Source organism: Sturnus vulgaris, chromosome 13, assembly GCF_052056855.1.
Source record: "Sturnus vulgaris isolate bStuVul1 chromosome 13, bStuVul1.hap1, whole genome shotgun sequence".
Taxonomy (NCBI): domain Eukaryota; kingdom Metazoa; phylum Chordata; class Aves; order Passeriformes; family Sturnidae; genus Sturnus; species Sturnus vulgaris.
In genome coordinates this window covers 15470031-15487625 of record NC_142255.1, presented here as the reverse complement: position 1 = coordinate 15487625, position 17595 = coordinate 15470031, and the positions used below count along the sequence as shown (strand labels likewise).

General features: G+C 42.5%; 1 long non-coding RNA gene across 1 annotated transcript; it reads right to left on the bottom strand.

Annotated features, from left to right (window-relative positions):
• Positions 1 to 5299: 5299 nt before the first annotated feature.
• LOC148222264 (uncharacterized) lies at positions 5300 to 13771 on the bottom strand. The gene is made up of 4 exons (XR_015806409.1): positions 13253 to 13771; positions 9308 to 9409; positions 7353 to 7449; positions 5300 to 5388 (listed from the first exon to the last, which is right to left on the bottom strand). It is a non-coding gene; the product is annotated as an uncharacterized LOC148222264 (long non-coding RNA).
• Positions 13772 to 17595: the final 3824 nt, after the last annotated feature.

Below are 17595 nucleotides of genomic sequence, written 5' to 3'. Positions count from 1 at the left end.
CAGAGTCATAGAATATCCCTAGTGGGAGGGGTCCCACAAGGACCATGGAAGTCCAACTCCTGTTTGATCCACGAAGGTCAAAGCATGGGTGTCTCAAATATATAGTTTGGAACTGCCTTTCTGGTTCCTGTCCCATTCTGCTCCCCTACTGCCATTTAGTAACCATTTTCTAATTGATGTTATTGATTACCTGCATTGCACGAGGCATCTCACAGTCCTCATCACTGAGCTTAGGGACCTGCTGTACTTGGTGATGCTGAAATAAAAAATCTTTCTCTTTTCCCAGGAAATGCTTAGACAAAACTAAGGGACGAGGAACTGGCAAAAGTACAGGAGAAATAACAGAAGAATATGCACTAGCATAAAGTGCAGCTGCATCCAGGAAAGAAGAGCTTTGCAGACTTACTTCTGTCTGTCATAAGGAGACAGTGTGTCTGTCCTAGCCAGCCAGCCTGGGAGGGTGGGCAGAATTCTGGCTCCTTGGCTGCCCCTCTGACCTTCTCCTGACTGTGACCAGCAGTGTCTCATCAGACCAAGCTAAAGAGTGAGGCAGAAGAGTGTCTTCAAAGCAAGGAATAACTTGCGTTTGTTGAAACAGAGGGACTCTCATGGAGAAATATCTTCCTTCCAAGAAGGAAACCAAAACAGCAACACATTGGTCACACTGATAAACTGGAGAAATTACATTTACAGAGTAATTTGGAAAAGCGTACATATGATTCAATTTGTCCAGAAAAAATAATGTTTGCACAGATAAAATCCAAGTAATTCATAACCTCTGTAAGAGTTTCAGTTGTGTGGAGCACCAGGAAATTCAGCATCTTTTCTATTTCCTATAACTAAAACTCAGAAAGACATAGACACATTCTGTAGGTAATAAATTAGAGGGAGGTGAGCCAGTTGGAAAAACTCCTTATATTTGGAGCCTTAGTAACAAATATAAGCTCCAGGTCATGATAGGAAAAAAAAAAAAAAAAAAAAGAAGAGAGAGAGAAGCAAAGGGGCAAGATTTTGTGGTGAGGAAACTGGAAATTCAACTGCCAGCTTAAGATGACATCTCACCACGAGTGAGTAAAAGTCAAAGGCGCTGCATGAAGTTTCAGTTTTGGACAAAAAGAAACAAGTCCGGAGTAGACTTGTGAGTCATTGTCAGAGCATGGATGCTTGAGTTTGGATATGCAGATAAGGTTGCCAAGAAAAAGATAGGGCAGCAGAATGGAAGAGAGTAAGAATTTTTATTTGTGAAGCCAACATAAAATTGTAGGGTGGGGAGATGATGAAAAGCTGGGGTCAACCAGAGCAGCATCAATAGAAGAATGAGACCTGGGTGCTCAGAAGAACAGGATTTATTCTAAAAGCAAGGAATGATGAGGGAAGAATTTAAGCTACTGTTAATAACAACATAGTATTTAACTGTAGCAAGAATACCAATGGTACTTTGAGCTATACACATCTGTTTCTGTTGGGTTGGATTATCTGAAGGGAGAACATGCCAAAAAAGCTTAAAAGAGCCCTGCCACCTTTGGCACCTACCCCAGATCAGGCCTGCACATCCACCCTGTGTCTCACTGAGAGAGAGAGCTTCTGTCCTTGAAATGTTAAACTCATTATCTGGTAGGTGTGGACAGTCTTGTGTATCACAGAGCCAGGAAGAAATTTGACATCAGCATGTCACAGGGAGAGGGGAAAAAGCCCAACTCCGGAGAAATGTTGAGAGAGTGTGTATTTTTGGCAGAGGATACCAGCCAGACATGTCAGCTGATAGCATCCATAGAGCTGGAAGACTGAAAATGAACTGCAGTACAACAAACACAGATTTCACAACTGCAAGCAGCACACTGACATTTATATTAGCTCCGTTTGACATGACCTGATGAGCTGGGCTTGGCTGGAGCAGAGCCTGTCACAGAAGCCACCATCCACCCACTTCTGGTCCAGCCCTCCAGCCCCCCTGCCCCGTGCCTTCTTCACCCTCCTGGAAAAAAAGGACATCATACCCATGCTGGTGCTCTTTGCTGTGAGGAGGTCAGTCAGTTCCTGGGCCAAATGCTTGGCTAGTGGGTGGAGGCAGGGCTTGTACCTTGCTCTGATTGAGGGGACCTTGTAGCAGGCCATGGCCACCATGCAAGTCAGGAGAGTTTGACAAACCCCATCTAGAGAAGAAACGTGGTGGGGTCAGCAGAAGTTCCCCTCCTCCAGGCCATTCTGCACTGCCCAGAGTGACTCCTTTGACCTTGGTGGAGTTACCTTGATTTACCTGAAGGACACAGCAGAGTCCAGCCCGATAAATTCCGTCTGGTTTACGGCTTTGCGTATGAGAGAAAGGGAAGTTCGGACCTGCAGTCCCCAGGGCTACTTTGGGGGCTGACTGTCAAGGTGTGTTTTTTATTGTGTGTACTGCTTGTCTGATGATAGGAACTAAATTGAGAAGAGGCTCATTTCTCACAGGCCACTGAGCAACCAGAATGTGCTAACTGTCATACGTAGGAAGCACTCAGGTGTCGGGATTGTCAAGAGAGAAAGTGCAGTGCTTTTTATTAACTGCAAGAGCAATCAGCTCTGTCTGGGTCTGCTCAGTCTTGTGGAAACACATAGTTCACACTGGGCAATGCTCAGAGGCTTAACACAGGTATCAACACTGTGCCTGCGGTAATAACTTCACATCAGAGCTGTTGCATTACAGACTGGTGCATAGTCACAACTGTACTTGTGGTGCTTGGTAGTCTGATCCCTCAAAGGCATTTGCTAAGCCTGAATAGGCTGAAAATTGCACGACTCGATTGCATATTTAAAATGGATTTTGTCTTGCCCTCTCAGGTCCTGTGTGGTGTATGCAAGGGCTGTGTGCACCCCTCTGCCTGGCGTGGTGCCCTGCTCAGAGGCTGCCTGTGCTGCTTCATCCTCAGGTCTGAGCAAATGCAGCTGTTTCCAGGGCTTTGGAGTAGAGAACACAGCCAGGCAGGGTGCTGCATGGCAGAGGAACCCTAAAAAGAAAGAGGATGATGAATATTCAAGGTCAGATCTGAAGGGGCTTTGGGCAACCTGGTCTAGCGTGAAATGTCCCTCTGCTCATTGTCTGTCTGCTCATGGACTAAATGACCTTAAGAGTCCCTTCCTACCCAAACTGTTCCATGATTCTGTGAAGATGATTTCAAGACACTTGTAATCTTTTTTTCCTCAAATTAAGTTCAGGTCCACTGAGCCCTTCCCTGGAGGATATGAAAATACCCTCAGATTTCGAGGGGAATTCAATCTGATCTTGATTTGAATTTGGCTAACTTGAATTGAACTAAAATTGGGTTAGATTCAAACACAATTAAAAAAAAAATCAAATTACACATTTGAAAAGTGTTTCTAGCAGCAGCATCGGTGCCACTTACTGGTGGCAAAAGGGTCAGATGTGGTCCAGGTTTCATTTGCATCCTGACACTGTGTCACTGCTGGACTCTGTGAGAAGAGCTCTGGGACTTTCTTTTCTCAGCTGGGACATCTCCAAATATGACCCAAAGCCACGATCACAAGCAGATCCCTGCAGCATGCATAGGAAAGAGGTCAAGTATCCCTCAAATCCCTAAATTGCTTCCACACTGCCTAGAACTTATCAGAAACAGTATAAAAGGTTTAATCTCTGTCAAGGAGTCCCTATATCTGTAAGAGCTGCTACATCTCAGGAAGCTCCAGAAGTGGGGGGAATCTCTAACCTGTTGCCTCAGCTGGGAGTTGTCTGCCTGAAGTGATGGGTCTATTACATTTCCCTAGCATAAAATCAGCTCACAATTAAATATATATGTGTGGGCAAAGTTCCAATCTGTTTACTTCCCTGCTCTACCCAGGGAGAGCCCTGAGAACAGCATTAAAACAAGAGGCCAGCTGGGCCAACAGAAATGTTCACGGCTGGCTGCAGTGCAGCACTTAGTTGCAAACACAGAAAATAGCCCACTACATCAGAGAGAGAAAAATGAAATACACGGGGCATGCTGCCACTGCAGTGCCTGAGCAGGTCCCTTTCCACATGGTCAGGGGTGCTCAGATCCCTCCCTGGTGCCTTCAGGGTGCAAAGCTGCCTCGTGGTGCTCGGGGAGATGCCCAGCCCCAGAGCCATGCACACAATCCCCTGGGCTATGGGGTGGGCTGCACGTTTTGGGGACAAGAGAAGTGACACATCCTGTCACCAGAGCAGGGTCGGTCAGCTGTACAGCAGCCTGTGCCCTTAGCAGGTGCTTCAATGTCAAACATATTAAAGCTGGTTATTTTCAGCCCTGTGCCAAGCGCCGTGCAGGCTTGTTCCTCCCCTACCCCCATTCTAATTAAATTTATAGGCAGCAACTACGAGCTGGGCTAAGAGTGGAGCTGTCAAGTTAAGAGAGAAGCACCAGCACTGCAAAACCCTCCAGCTGGAAAGAGAGTTTCTGATGGTTGCTGTATTTTCTGGAAATTATCTCTCCGGTCTCATCTCTCATGTATTTCCCCATATATCTCATCTCTGTCTCTCACACACCCAGGTGCACACACACACTCAGAGGCACGTGCCCACTCTCTGAGTTATGTGCTATAGTGCCTCAGTTTGGTGGATTACCCCTGTCTGTACAGGAATATATACAATATAGCTGAGGGCTCTATCCTTCTGCCAGCTCCATCAGCGTAAGGCAGGCTGTTCCAGCAGTGAAAATGCCTCATTTAACCCTAGATACAGGCAATTCTGATTTTCAGTGGAGCTGGTGAGAACAGCAGGTTTGCAGCTCTCAACTGATGGTCCTGTGACTGCGTGGTGCAAAGTTGTCCCAGAGTTAGCACCTCATCCACCACCATAAAACTTGTTAGAACAGTGCTATGGGCATGTCCTGGATAAACTGGAGCAATCTTGGTCACTGTTCCAAGATTAATTTTCTCCAGCGAGGCAAAAAACTGAGATCTTCACATGGTTTACAGTGAACATTTCCTACAGCTTTCAGCTTTACATAAGACCATCCCTGCAGGTCTCAGCATCTCAGAGGAACTCTCTGATTTTGTCTGAGCAGTGCCTCCAGAGACAACAGCATCTTAAGGGATGACTCAGTCCCAGAACCTATAGATGCTCTTTTCCCCCTCTTGAATTGTTCTGCAAGGGTTCCCCTGACCTAGACTGGGAGAGGTGGTGAGATTGCAGCCAGCAGCAAAATGGCAGCATGCCAAACAAATATATTTTCTGCAGCCTTTCCGAGGGTCATGTTACTTCAAATTAGAGTGTGTTCTTACCTGGACACATGTGGCTGGTCCCTGTGTGGCACAGCAGAATGCTCATCCAGGGCATTTCCCTCTGGCCACATTGGAGGTGTGGACAACAATTCCAATAAATCTATCTCATCCAGAGGCTGCTCACAAAATTGCCAGGGAAGGCAGCTTCTATTCCTAAGATAGTTTGCCAAAATTGAAAAAAAATAGACAAAGATGAGGTGAAGGATACATAAGGGACTGAAGGATAAAAAAAATTTCATTTTTGGTAAAGCAGAGAACCTGCAAGAGGTGCTGAGGGTCCACAAAGAATGGGAGGGAAGATGGAGCTCTTTCTAAGTCAGACATTAGGTTTTCCCTGTTGCTATTTGCTAGTTTTGTCAGAGAAAAAAAGAACAAACTGAAATAAACTATCCAAAACTTCATGGCTAATAATGTTAGAAAATCTTTCTCTAGGTGCTGGTGGTGGGTGGTGCAGAGAATCAGGTACATATGATACCTTGGTACCATCTTTAAGTAAAATCTAAAGAGTGGGGATTGAATGAAGTTTAGGTTGCCTCACGAATGGCTTAAGTTTTAAGATGTTTTGAGATGTAACCTGGAACTCTTGTCATCCCTTTCTCGCCCACAGAGAGGATAATTAACGCTGTAAAATGCAGCAGGTGACGTGTACCCCTTTCTGATGTCAGGGGCCCATTTTAAGGTCAATGATTGAAATGCCCTGCTGGTGTCAGCTGAGCCTTTGTATCTCGCCCTAGGATTTTACTCACCGAGGACTCTTAAGACCATGCACATTCATTAGTTTAAAAGAAGATATAATTACCCATCCAAGCTCACCATGTTCCATTTCCTCCTAACCTTGCTCACCTAAGTAGGTGGCAATGAGTATATTTGCTAACAGGTGATTACCAAATTAGCTGATTGATAAACCTTCATCAGCATAACTTTTAGGGAAAAAAGTAAAGTTATAATGAGTTGAACTTTTACTTCAACATGAGGCAATTTTAGAGTAACTTAACTTGGCCAATTTATTAGGGTTGGAAAGGAGAAAAAGAGAGAGCTTGTATTCCTTTGAACTCATATTACAACAGAGGCAAACGAATGCAAAAATTTCTGAATGTACTTGCATTTTAAAATCCACATTAATTATAAATCCATTTATTCTTTGTAAAGGCAGGGTCTGCAGTCTGGTTGGGGGAGGGAATAGGGGGTCATGTATAAATTGTCTCCCAAGGACCCCACTGAAATTTCCATAGCATTCGCCATATGACACTGATGTGTGAAAATTGACATGAAGATTTGAAAATTGGGACCGAGGGAGACCAAGCATAAAATAACTTCAATTTTGCGCTCTCTCTGTCTCTCGGAGGAATAGTGCAGTGGACTGACCAACACAACACAAACAAGTGAAGGGGAGAGAAAAAAAATATTCAGGGAGAAGGATAGTAGTTATTAAAGAGAAAACACACTCCTCACTCACAGAGAGAAAGGATGATCAATGGATTTAGTCACAGAGAAATTCAAGCAGAAAATTGCTGCTGTTTTTTATCTGAGAGGCAGAAAGTTTAACCAAACCAGAATCCTCTCAACTCACACCCAAGGCAAACAGTGAAGAAAACCCCTGTGTTTTGGAACAGTGGAAGAATTCTGTTTGTGTATGTATGTGTAAATTTTTGTTTGTGATTTTACAAGTGTTACGATGCCAAATAAACTGTAAGGTAGAATCCTCACCTCCAGAAAAGAGCTACATTTTATTCTATCTCTATTCTTTCTCTCTTTGTATGATTCTGAATGTGGTTTTCCAGTACTATGTTTTGGTATTTTGGAGCCTTCTGCTAACACTTGTGTACACCAAGCCCAGCTTTAGGACTGGTTCCTGATTTCTTGCTCAGGAAATAGATATCCGTAATTTTCTTAGCACTGATTAGGTATTAAACAGCTCACATCTTTGGGTTATTGGTCAAAATGTTAGAAGGTGAGAAACTCAGCAGGACCATCCAGATCTGCTGTGTTACACTGCAGACAAATACCTGCCCTACCTGAAAGACCATGAGGGTTTTGCAAAACTAGATTTGTCGAAAACTTGGTCTTAAAATTCCACATCTGATCTGCTCTACTTTATAGAGACACTCAACACTCACCATTATCATGAGCACTGAAGAAGAGTCCTGTTGATACTGCTGCTATTTCTCTTCTGGGTCACAAGTTGTTTGCTGGTCCCTGTTACCCCAAAGACACCTGCAAGGTGATGGAAGTGCAAGTCTGTACAATTCTGCATTGTATATGGATAGAGATAGACATGAGGCAGGCATGTAGACCATGACTTTAGCTTTAAAACTAAGACTTTAAAACCCATTCTCTAGCTGCTGCAAGTCCTGAGGTCATTCTCAGGCTGAGAGGATGCACTGTGCAGCCCTGAACACTCAGCCTTCTCCCCGCAGCCTATTTTTCTCAGGATTACTTACTTTATTTTATTTAGCTTTGTGGCACATAAGGTTCCTTGTGCTTGCTGATATGATGATCTACAAGAGCGGCGTTCACATGCTATGGATCTCATTTATTACGAAGTGAAGTATATAATAATGAAAAATAGCTACAGCTATTCCTCCTCTCTCCAGGGTATCTCAGCACCCTTATGGATGACCGCACACACAGTCAGCTCCATAGAAACAAATGGAGGGGAAATGGCAGCACACAGCTCCGAGCTGGAGGACTGAGTGCCTTTGGTCTGGAGCACGCTTGATCCATAGCTCCTGTTGAAGGCACATTACGGAGGGTACTGAAAAAAAATATCTATTTTTTTGCAACAGCGAGCCTAGATGTGGAGCAGATTGGCCTTGTAGGAACTGGGGAGCGAGCAGAGAGGAGAATTCTCTATTACAGCAGCCCGTAGGAAGCATTTGTCAATAAACACCTTGAGGATTTTCTATAGAGCCCAAAGCAAAATGCCCCACGATTCACAGTCAAACACAAGAGCTGCCCATCATTGACTCTTAATGCTCTACTGAGCATGAAAACAACAGCATGGAAACAATATGAAAAGGCCTTGCAGGTAATTTCACAGGGTAACAAGAAATGCCAGGCTTATTGTAATTACTGGCACTGGCGACAACGGAGTTAGTTTCATTTAAATGCTGGGACCTTTAGGGCAGCTTCTGTGCTTCACACACTGCCTGGATTTTATAAATTTTGTGCTTTGACTCATCTAATGTAGTTATATAAAATTAGGTGATTTGAGTTGCACTCAAAATGTGCCTTTGAACTTCTTTCCACAACTAGAAAACTAGGATATAACATAAATTAAAAAAAAAAAAATAGGAATTGGAAATTTACTTGATGATCACCTGATTCCAGCATCTGAGGCTTTAAGGAAAATAATGAGAAAACTACAAGAATTCACAATACTAGAACAATAACAAGGATGATGATATTAATAATGGTTTATTATCATGTAAATAGAAACTAGAATGCAAGGACACAGTATCTAATGATTTCATTACTTTCTTTTACAGCCTGTTGCAATACACTGGCCATAAAGCAGTTTTGACTTGAACTATAGTTCTGTAATGTGTCTGTCTTTTATTTAAATACTTACATCCTTTTGTACTGTGTCTGAATATGGCAAGGTTGATGCCATCTCCCTTTTAATGAACTCATATTGTTAAGTTACTTCCAATTTACAAAACTGTGTGATCAGAATATTGCTCAATACTTCTATTAGCACTTTTAAATCACTCAGGGAATAATTCTAACAATAATTTATTCACTCTAATAATAAAACTAATACTTATAATGTCTATGCTTCCTGGGTTTTATTTCAAATACTCTTTAAAGGGCCTGAATTTCTAACCTTTAGAATTCTCTTAGTTTGTATTATCTCTTTGGTAAAGACCCACTCATTCCAATACAAAGGTGATTTAAAAAAGATTTTCTTTACTTATTTATGTATAATCACAGTGCAGATTGCTTCAAATGCTTTAGAATATGTGTATAAAATACTCCTGGCTGGTTTCACGCACTTGGGAGATAGTCATCTCCCTGTGAAGTTTGAGATGAAATATTCAAATAAGAAGAAAATAAAAAGGATAACACCCACCTTAAAAAGGTCTTCAGAAGCCTGCTGGGCAGAGTTTGAGGTGGAAAGATAGGAACGATATACTGCCATTTTTGAGAAGGGATGGAAGAATCACCTCGATTACTACCATGGAGAAATGTTTTCAAGGTTACTTTTAAATCCAGAGCAATAGTAGCAAATACTTTGCAAGCTGTCCTGAAGATTTTAACGAGAAAAGTGATATTCACAGAAGCAAAAAAGACAGTTATAGGCCATTGGGTGCAGTGTAATTGGCACTCAGCCCCAGCCACAGAGGTTGGAAGCTCTCTCTGAGTCTGACACAGGGCATATATTGAAGTTGGAGGCAGTTTAGTGAAAGCTCATTTTCTTGGACTATATAGTTCTGTCAAAATGCAAGCACTTCACAAACAGCTTCAGAAATAAAGACGGAAGAATAAAGTTCCCACAATTCTGAAATGTCCACTTCTAACAGTTTAGAAATAGAGTTTGAGGTTTGTGTTTCGTTTTTAAATATGTGCATTTTAAATAGCTTAATATCTCTATATGTGATACCCTCACAGTTTTAGATATATAAATATATAGTTTGATATATCTGGTTTATATATATAATATATGGGCAAATATATACAGGTATATATAAATATCTTTCCCTTTATTGGAATATTTCCCTTACTGTAAAATTATTTTAAAAGCTGAAACACAAAATAAAACACTATTTATAAAATGGATCATCTAAAACTCCAAACTTCTCAGAAAGGAAAGGAGATTAACCTCAAATTATTTTTGTAAGTGCTGATCTGCAATGGATTAATCAGACTTTTCCATTTGGAAGCAGAAAGTGAATGAAGAAAATATCTGACTAATCTTAAGGTAGATGTCATGGTAAAATCAACTAAATGTAGAAGAAACAGCCGTTCTTGGTTTGTAGGCATCACATTTTTTTTGCAGCCAGACAAGGCTTCTTAAGGACATTCTTGATATCTTAATACCTCAATCTTGTTCAGTGTCATTTCTGAATGAGACCATTGTTGAGGCAACAGTGAGTTGCATAGCTCCATCAACCTTCTTTAATTTGCTTGGAGATTATGGGAAAACCTCTATAAATCAGTTTTATGACCTCATGAAAAACTTACAGTTGTATGGCATCACTTGCATGAATTATGAGATAGCCACAAAAAGGACCAAAGATGTCAAGGACACCAAAGTGAAGCTTTATGTATCCTGGGACATGGCAGCACATGTCACAAATCTACACTTGGTAGAAATACAGACATGGAAGGTAAAACTCTCTGTGTCTCCTAAGCATGAAACAGGACTTGAAAAGGCTGGGAAGGAATTGTTAAAATAATCTTGATGAGAGTCATTAGTCTGAAGATGTACCAATTTAATTCTTCATTTGCATTTAAAAAAAAAAAAGCACAGGAGAATGTGCACAAAAAATATACTTAATGAGAAAAGAATGCAGGTCAAATACTCTTTTTATTATTCAAATAAAAAGTTTACATAATGTCTTTTGTTAGAAACTTAATATAGTCTGAATATGCTGCAGCTATAGCCACATATTCAGTATGTTCACAAAATAGACCTCCAGTTGCTCTTTCCTGGAGTTCCTTCTGCTTTAACATTACATCTCAATGTTTTTCTCATATTTGTCAAAGCCTAATCCAATCATCACTGAACTTTATGTTGCTTCATGCTACTCTAAACCTAAAGCAAAGCCTGAATTTTGCAAATTGAGTTGAAAGCCTCAGAGACGAGCACCTGGAGGTCAGACTCTTTGTAACGTTAAAAGCAGAGATAGCCATACATACCCTGACTATTAGGTGCCTCCATTAACACTAAAACATTTCATAACATCAAACTGATTTTGACACTGCTTCTTTTTGGAAGAAAACTAGAAGAAAGATTCTGACTGTGCTAAAGAACCCATGCCAAATTTTTGAGGGGGACACAACAATATTTGACTTTACATTTTAATTTGCTATCATATAATAGAGAATTATTAAAAAAAAATTTAACCCAAGTAAAATATTCTGGTTTTGTCAAAACATTTCTTTCTTTTATTGACACCAAATAAATCTTATGATGTTTCCTGGCATGAGTACTGAATGTTTCCATTGTCACTCCATCCAGAAGGAGCCAGGCTCCCAAATCTCATCCTCCCTGTGTTAAATGAAATGTTTATCCTCCACCAAGTACTGATCAGCCTAAACATAACCCTGCTGAGATTTGCCAGGATAGAGGAGGCAGAAGGTCCTGGGCTCAGCCAGAGTGAGCCCTGGCCAGGCTGATGTCCTCTGGCCTTCCCTGTGTCCCTGCAGCCTTGTGCTCAGGGGGGGACACAAATGCAGCTCTGCAGCACCGAAGGAGGGAGGATTTTGCTGATGCTGTGCTACACCAGAGCCCTGCAGCCACTGAAGGTGGCTCTGACACCATCTGCTCCTGTTTAATCCCCACCTTCTCCCCTGTCTGGCCTCACTTCAGATTTCCCTGGGACTGCTCTTGCATCTCAGAACCAAGCAGACTTTCAGTCCAGGAGAGAAGCAGACACTGAATACAAGATATCTGTGACCAGTGTTGTAAACTAAATGGTCCCATTTTCTATTTTAACAGGGCTCAGTGTCTCTCTTTGGAACAGAGAGCTGAGGTGGAGAGATAGACTTTGCTTTCCTCCCCTCCCCTGGCCTTCTCAGCTTCATGTTTCTACTAATTCTCTCACTAAAGCCCTGCTGTTTGAGTGTCTTCTCTCTTTTTTCCCTTCTGCCATTATTTCGGGTGGTTACTCATCCCATTTGACTCCCCCCAGGGTGTCACCAAGCTGCTGCCAAAAGCTCTTCTGTTTCCTCTCCTGTTGTGTTCACTCTTTCTCTTTTTTTAACTTTTAATCTCAGCCCTCTGTGAGGTGTGCTGAACAGTCATGATGAAGCTTTCAGGATGTTAGAAAGTAAACTGCTGGAAGAGGTTAGCAAGAGCAGAAACCAATAAAGCACAAGAAGGAAGTCTGATAGGTACGAACAAAGCAATTGGTAATGATGTGAAATCGTTGGGTCAAACAAGGTCTGTGCACAAATGAAAAGATTCACCTCCAAACACCTGAAAAGTTTACCTAACCTGCTTCTCCTTGACAGGAGTTGGTCTGTTGCTGTGAACCACTGCTAACAGCTTTATACCCTGTTTTATTTGCACATCTCAACACCCACATAAGCGTCTGGCCATCAGCAGCAGGGTGGATTCTTTCTTCAAAAGAAACTCCTTAAATCCTATAAGCCTCCTGTTTCCTTTTCTTTTCTATTCATTGCTGCTTATTACCTAAAAGGTGTGATTTCAGACTAAGTTTCCAATACCCTCTCTTTGCACCAGTAAAGCCACTGAAGTCAAAGGGGTGCCCTCAGTGCAAAGGTGGCCTTGTCGAGCTCCTACTTAGTCAGAGAGCAATCAGATGCTACAGCTCCTACTAGAGAAGGGAAAGTTCCCAATTTGCAAGGCAGGGGAGGTTTGCTTACAAGTGGAAAATGCTTTTTTTAGATGGATTTCACGTCTGAATTCCCTAGACTCACCCAGGAAAAGGTGGAGGAGAAACAAACAAACAAACAAACAAACAGAGAAAGAGAAAGGAAAAAGAGAAGAATCAACTGTCAGTTCAGCTTAACCCATTTTCATGAAAAACAAGATTTTTTAAAATAGATACTCCAAACCGAGACATTTTGGGCACAGCATTTTCAGACTGTCTCCTTTCCTCCCTCTGAGGTGCCAGCAGTGCAAGAGGGGATGGATTTTTCCTCCTTTTACACTTGCAAGACAAGACCCTTTTCTGGCTTTGCTCTTGGTACAGCTCAGGGGAAATATTTTCATGAAATTTCCTCAGAAAGTAAAGAAGTCCCTGTTGGTCCCTGCTGTCTCTGTGTCGTTGCTGACCTCCTCTGAGGAAGTGTTCTGGCATTTCCACAATAGCTGAGGTACACTGACCTGAAGGGAACAAAATTCCAAGAGCCTGGCTCGGATGGCACATTGGACAGGACTTTTCCCCTCTCTGGGAAGGCAGCCAGCCTTCCAGCTGCAGCCTGGGCCACCTCAGAGCAGACCTGGAGGGCACTTTCCTCGACCTCAATGAGAGCAGCCTTTATTAAAAGGAGAATTACAATATTAATAGAAAAATTATTTTGCCGCTAATGACAAAGAACTCAGTTTCTTCATACTTGGACACAGTTATATTCCCAACTATGCCAGTCTCAATATTATCTCAGATGGATACTTGTTCCCAGGAGGCCCTTAGGGGAGTGACCTTATGTCCCCCTACCTTTGATAAACCACTGCCTGCATGCATATAAATCAATTAACACCATCAGCTTATGCTAATTTTGAATTTAGATGGCATGCTGGAAATAAACAGGGGTGTTTATGCCTGTCTAGAAAGAGATCACAATAAAAATCTTTCTTCTTCCCCAACATACACACACAAACACACCCACACCCAGTCCACACACGCATCAGGATCCAGCAAAACCCCAACTTCAAGGAGCCTTCATTTAGCTGCTTGTGCTCTCTCTGTTTTCTAGGGCAATTTGGACAAATAGAGCAGCCAAAATAACACCGTGCAACATATAAACATCCCTTGTCAGCCATTTGCTTTCTGGTTTGTTGCTGTGCCATTCCCATTCCTGCTTTTGTTGTTGTTCTGGTATTGCTTTCTTTAATTTAGAGTACTCTGAGGGATGTGATGTTACCAGACTGGGAAGAAAAAAGACATTGAGAAGTGGAAAAAAATTACTCTATTCATGAATACAGCTTCCTTTTTATCATAGCCTGACTATCCACAAGAAATAGCACATCACAGCTTCCCCCCACCCCACCACAGAGCATGACTTACTGGTATTAATGGTCAAGAGCCATGCCTGAAGTGTTGGGTCCAGACAACAGCAGCTGGGAGCACATCCAGGAGGGAGACGGAGCCTCAAGACACAGAGGATGGTCAAAGGAGCCCCAACAGCCTTTGTGATCAGACCAAAGGACAATTTCCCTCTTCACCTCTCCCCTGGCAGTCAGGTGAATAGCTCATAGATGGTGGTCAAACCACAGCAAGCAGATACACAAGGAGCTTCAGGACCCTCCAAGCTTAGAAGCAAAAACTGCTTGTGCTTCCTTGTGGAGGACTTTTCCCTGCCCAGGCTCTGTCTGTGTCTGGACAATGAGTGGAGTGTGAGGGTGCTATTTGTAGAACAAAACACATCAGTATATGACATGTTTTAGTGCAAGACATGCAGAACTGTGTGCTGAGAATCTATTCTCTGCCATTGACATATCTCCATGATAAACATATTCATGAACTAAGGGTAATTTTTATCTCTGATTAAAGCTGTAAGCAGGCACAACTCTTTCTCAGTTGACAGCTCTGGGCAAGGAATGGATATGGCAGAATAGTCTAAAATACAAGTCAAGTTAATTTCCTTGGATCCTGCAATTCTCATCAACATGGGCATTTTCTGACGATCTGATGTACTTACCAGCAGTGCCCAGCCTTCTATGCCAAAGCAAAGAAAAACAGAGGACATATGCTGAAAAATTTGTAATATGGTCCCCTAATCAAGTGCTGGCTCCATCCTGTATCCTGTTATAAATTGTAATCTACATTGTGTCTACTGTACACATGTCATTATTCTTTCCTCCACTCTGCCTGATTGCATTTAAATACTTTTTTTAAAATCATTATTGGCTCTCCTATTATTTATATGTTGCTTGGTTTGGTGGTTATCTCCTTTTCTTTTTAGCAGAGGGAGCCAAGGTTACTTTTATTCCTCATATCCAAGGAGCCAATTAATTTCCAGCCTCCCCCAATGCCATCCCAATAAATAGAGGCTGCTGTAGCCATATTTTCTTCCACAGGGAGACCAGGATGTCAAGCCAGTTCTGAATCCAGTCTTAGTTCTCCTCCATAGTTGAGATATTCAGAGGATTGTCTCAGCTGAAACCCTGTCTGCTCACCTGATTACTGTGTGTGCTGCTTTCCTCATTGCTTTTCTATTACACTCAGAGTATCTGTGTATCACTTTCACTCTCAGCCCAAAGGGACACCATTTCTGAGCAGTATTACAGTGACAATAACCATGGTTGGAGAGGGAAAGCTGAGGGGCGTTTTTATTTTTAGTGGGTTTTTATTTATTTTTAATATTTTTGCCATATACTGTTATTTCTTTCCTTTGTCTAGATTCCTTACTTCCTCCTTATAAATCCACAAAATACCCATAAAATTATTCATCTTTCATTTAAAACTGCTGGGGGCTAAGCTGGCCCCTGTGTGGTCTGGAGTGAGGAATTAAAACACCACTTTCATGGGAACAGGTGTCCTAAAAAGAGAGACAGGCAAAGGCACACCCTGGGCTCAGCCCCTCTATAAATAACACAACTCCAACCCTATTAAATATTCTCAGTAAGTCTCCCTAAGAGTTTTAGGGAGACATCATATTCCTTTAACACCGGGCAGTCAAGAAGCTTCCTTGCACAGAATGCACAGAAAAGTGGTTTTTTAGGGTGGCAAAATGATGGAGAACCCACATTTATGGTGGTCTCTGCCCTTATACCTCTCTGTGCTCTGTGCCTTGTGGTGTTTCTGCTAAACTGCCACCTTCCAGTGTGGGGGAAGGTGGGGCAGTGCAGGTGGCTGCTCTCCCCAGGACAGGCAGAGTGATGTGACTGGAAGTTGGCCGAGCCCCGGCGCTGCTTTACGCCATCCCAGCTGGTGGCTCTACATCATCCCTGCAGGGACAGGCAGGTGCCTTGACACTGGCAAAGGGGGAGGGCAGGGGATCAAGCACGAGTCAAGGTCAGCAACACAAGCAGAGATGCAAGGGGGGAATGCATCCTGGGCAGTGGGGAGCCAGCTCCATCTGAACCTGGGAGCAGCTCAGAGAGGATGCTGTGAATGTGGGACTACCCAGCCACAGACACAAAACTGGGCTTTTCTCTCCTTGAGAAACAGGGAGGAAACAAGGCATCCTTCAGGCAGTAAGGTGCTGTTCAGATCAGACTTCTAGAGGGGAGCAAGCTAAACTGGAAGGCAAAGAGGTCTGACATGGGCAAAAAACATATAATGAAGGATAAAGTGTGAAATCTTGCTGGCCAATGGCAAAAAAAAACCCCTCTGTTTGTGAATCTAATAGGCGTGTGACACACACATGGTGGTAGTAGTTGAGTCTTCCCATCTGGCACTGCTGATTAATCAAGTGCCTCTAAACCGAGGAAACCTCCAAAAATATCCATCGACAAGAGCTGAGAGTGTGAGAGAAAGTAAGACAACTCCAACTGTGTCGGCAGGGGCTGTGCTTGATGCTAACAGGTGGTGACGAACGTTGCGTGATTTAGAGCTCAGAGGGGAATAGGAATCTGAAAGATCAAGTATCATTCCAAAACACTGACAGACTTTGGGATCTGAACCTTCAGGCTTGAGGTCTTCCAGGACAGAGCAGAACATGAAAATAGGAAGAGGAAATGGAGAAATCGGCTCCAGTTCAGCATTTCCTGCCTTCAAGAACTCTTTATTATAAATAGTTCAAAAATAAATTAGTAGCTCACCTGATATGCCAACATTCTTGAGAAAGCAGAACAATACAAAATCTGCTTTTGTTCAGATCTTAGACCAGTGTTCAGACCCCATTTCTTGCTATCAGTAGTACCTTGCATCCTTTACACATTAAGTTGCAGTGACACTCATACCCATACCCTATACAAATGCAGGTTGGCAGGATGAAGACTGGCAAAAGTAGGATCTACAAGTGATTTATGAATGCAATTCAGTGGTGCTTGTTTATAAACAGCCTGGTTTGCTGAATTGCTGTACACATCATTCCTGCAAAGATACACGCAGGTCTCAGATGCTCTGCACACAGCAAGAAATCTGCAAGCCATCAAGGAAGTGAAGGAGGAGAGGTGGAGTAAATGAAACAGAAGCTCTGGAGAAGAGAAAATTCTTTTCCCTGAAGTTTCAGAACTGAAGTTCAGCAATGGATAAACTCACTGGCCTGGCAAACGTGGATGCTGCCACAGGAAAGCACTTTGGAACTGCCTTAGCACTGTTCCCAATATCCTTAGCAGTTATACACCCTGTTCTTCTCCTCAAGCACAGAAAAGAGTTTATCCCTCTTGCATCCAGTATTAAGCAGTAATATTAACCAGCCAAAGCTTTGCTATTGAACCCAAATAAAGTGTGATCAGAATTTGGGTTGGTGAAGATGTGGTGGGGGAACTGCACAGAGGAGAAAATAATTCGTTTTCTTTTTCCATTGTGTCAGAATGAACCCTTTGAAAAGAGGACAGTG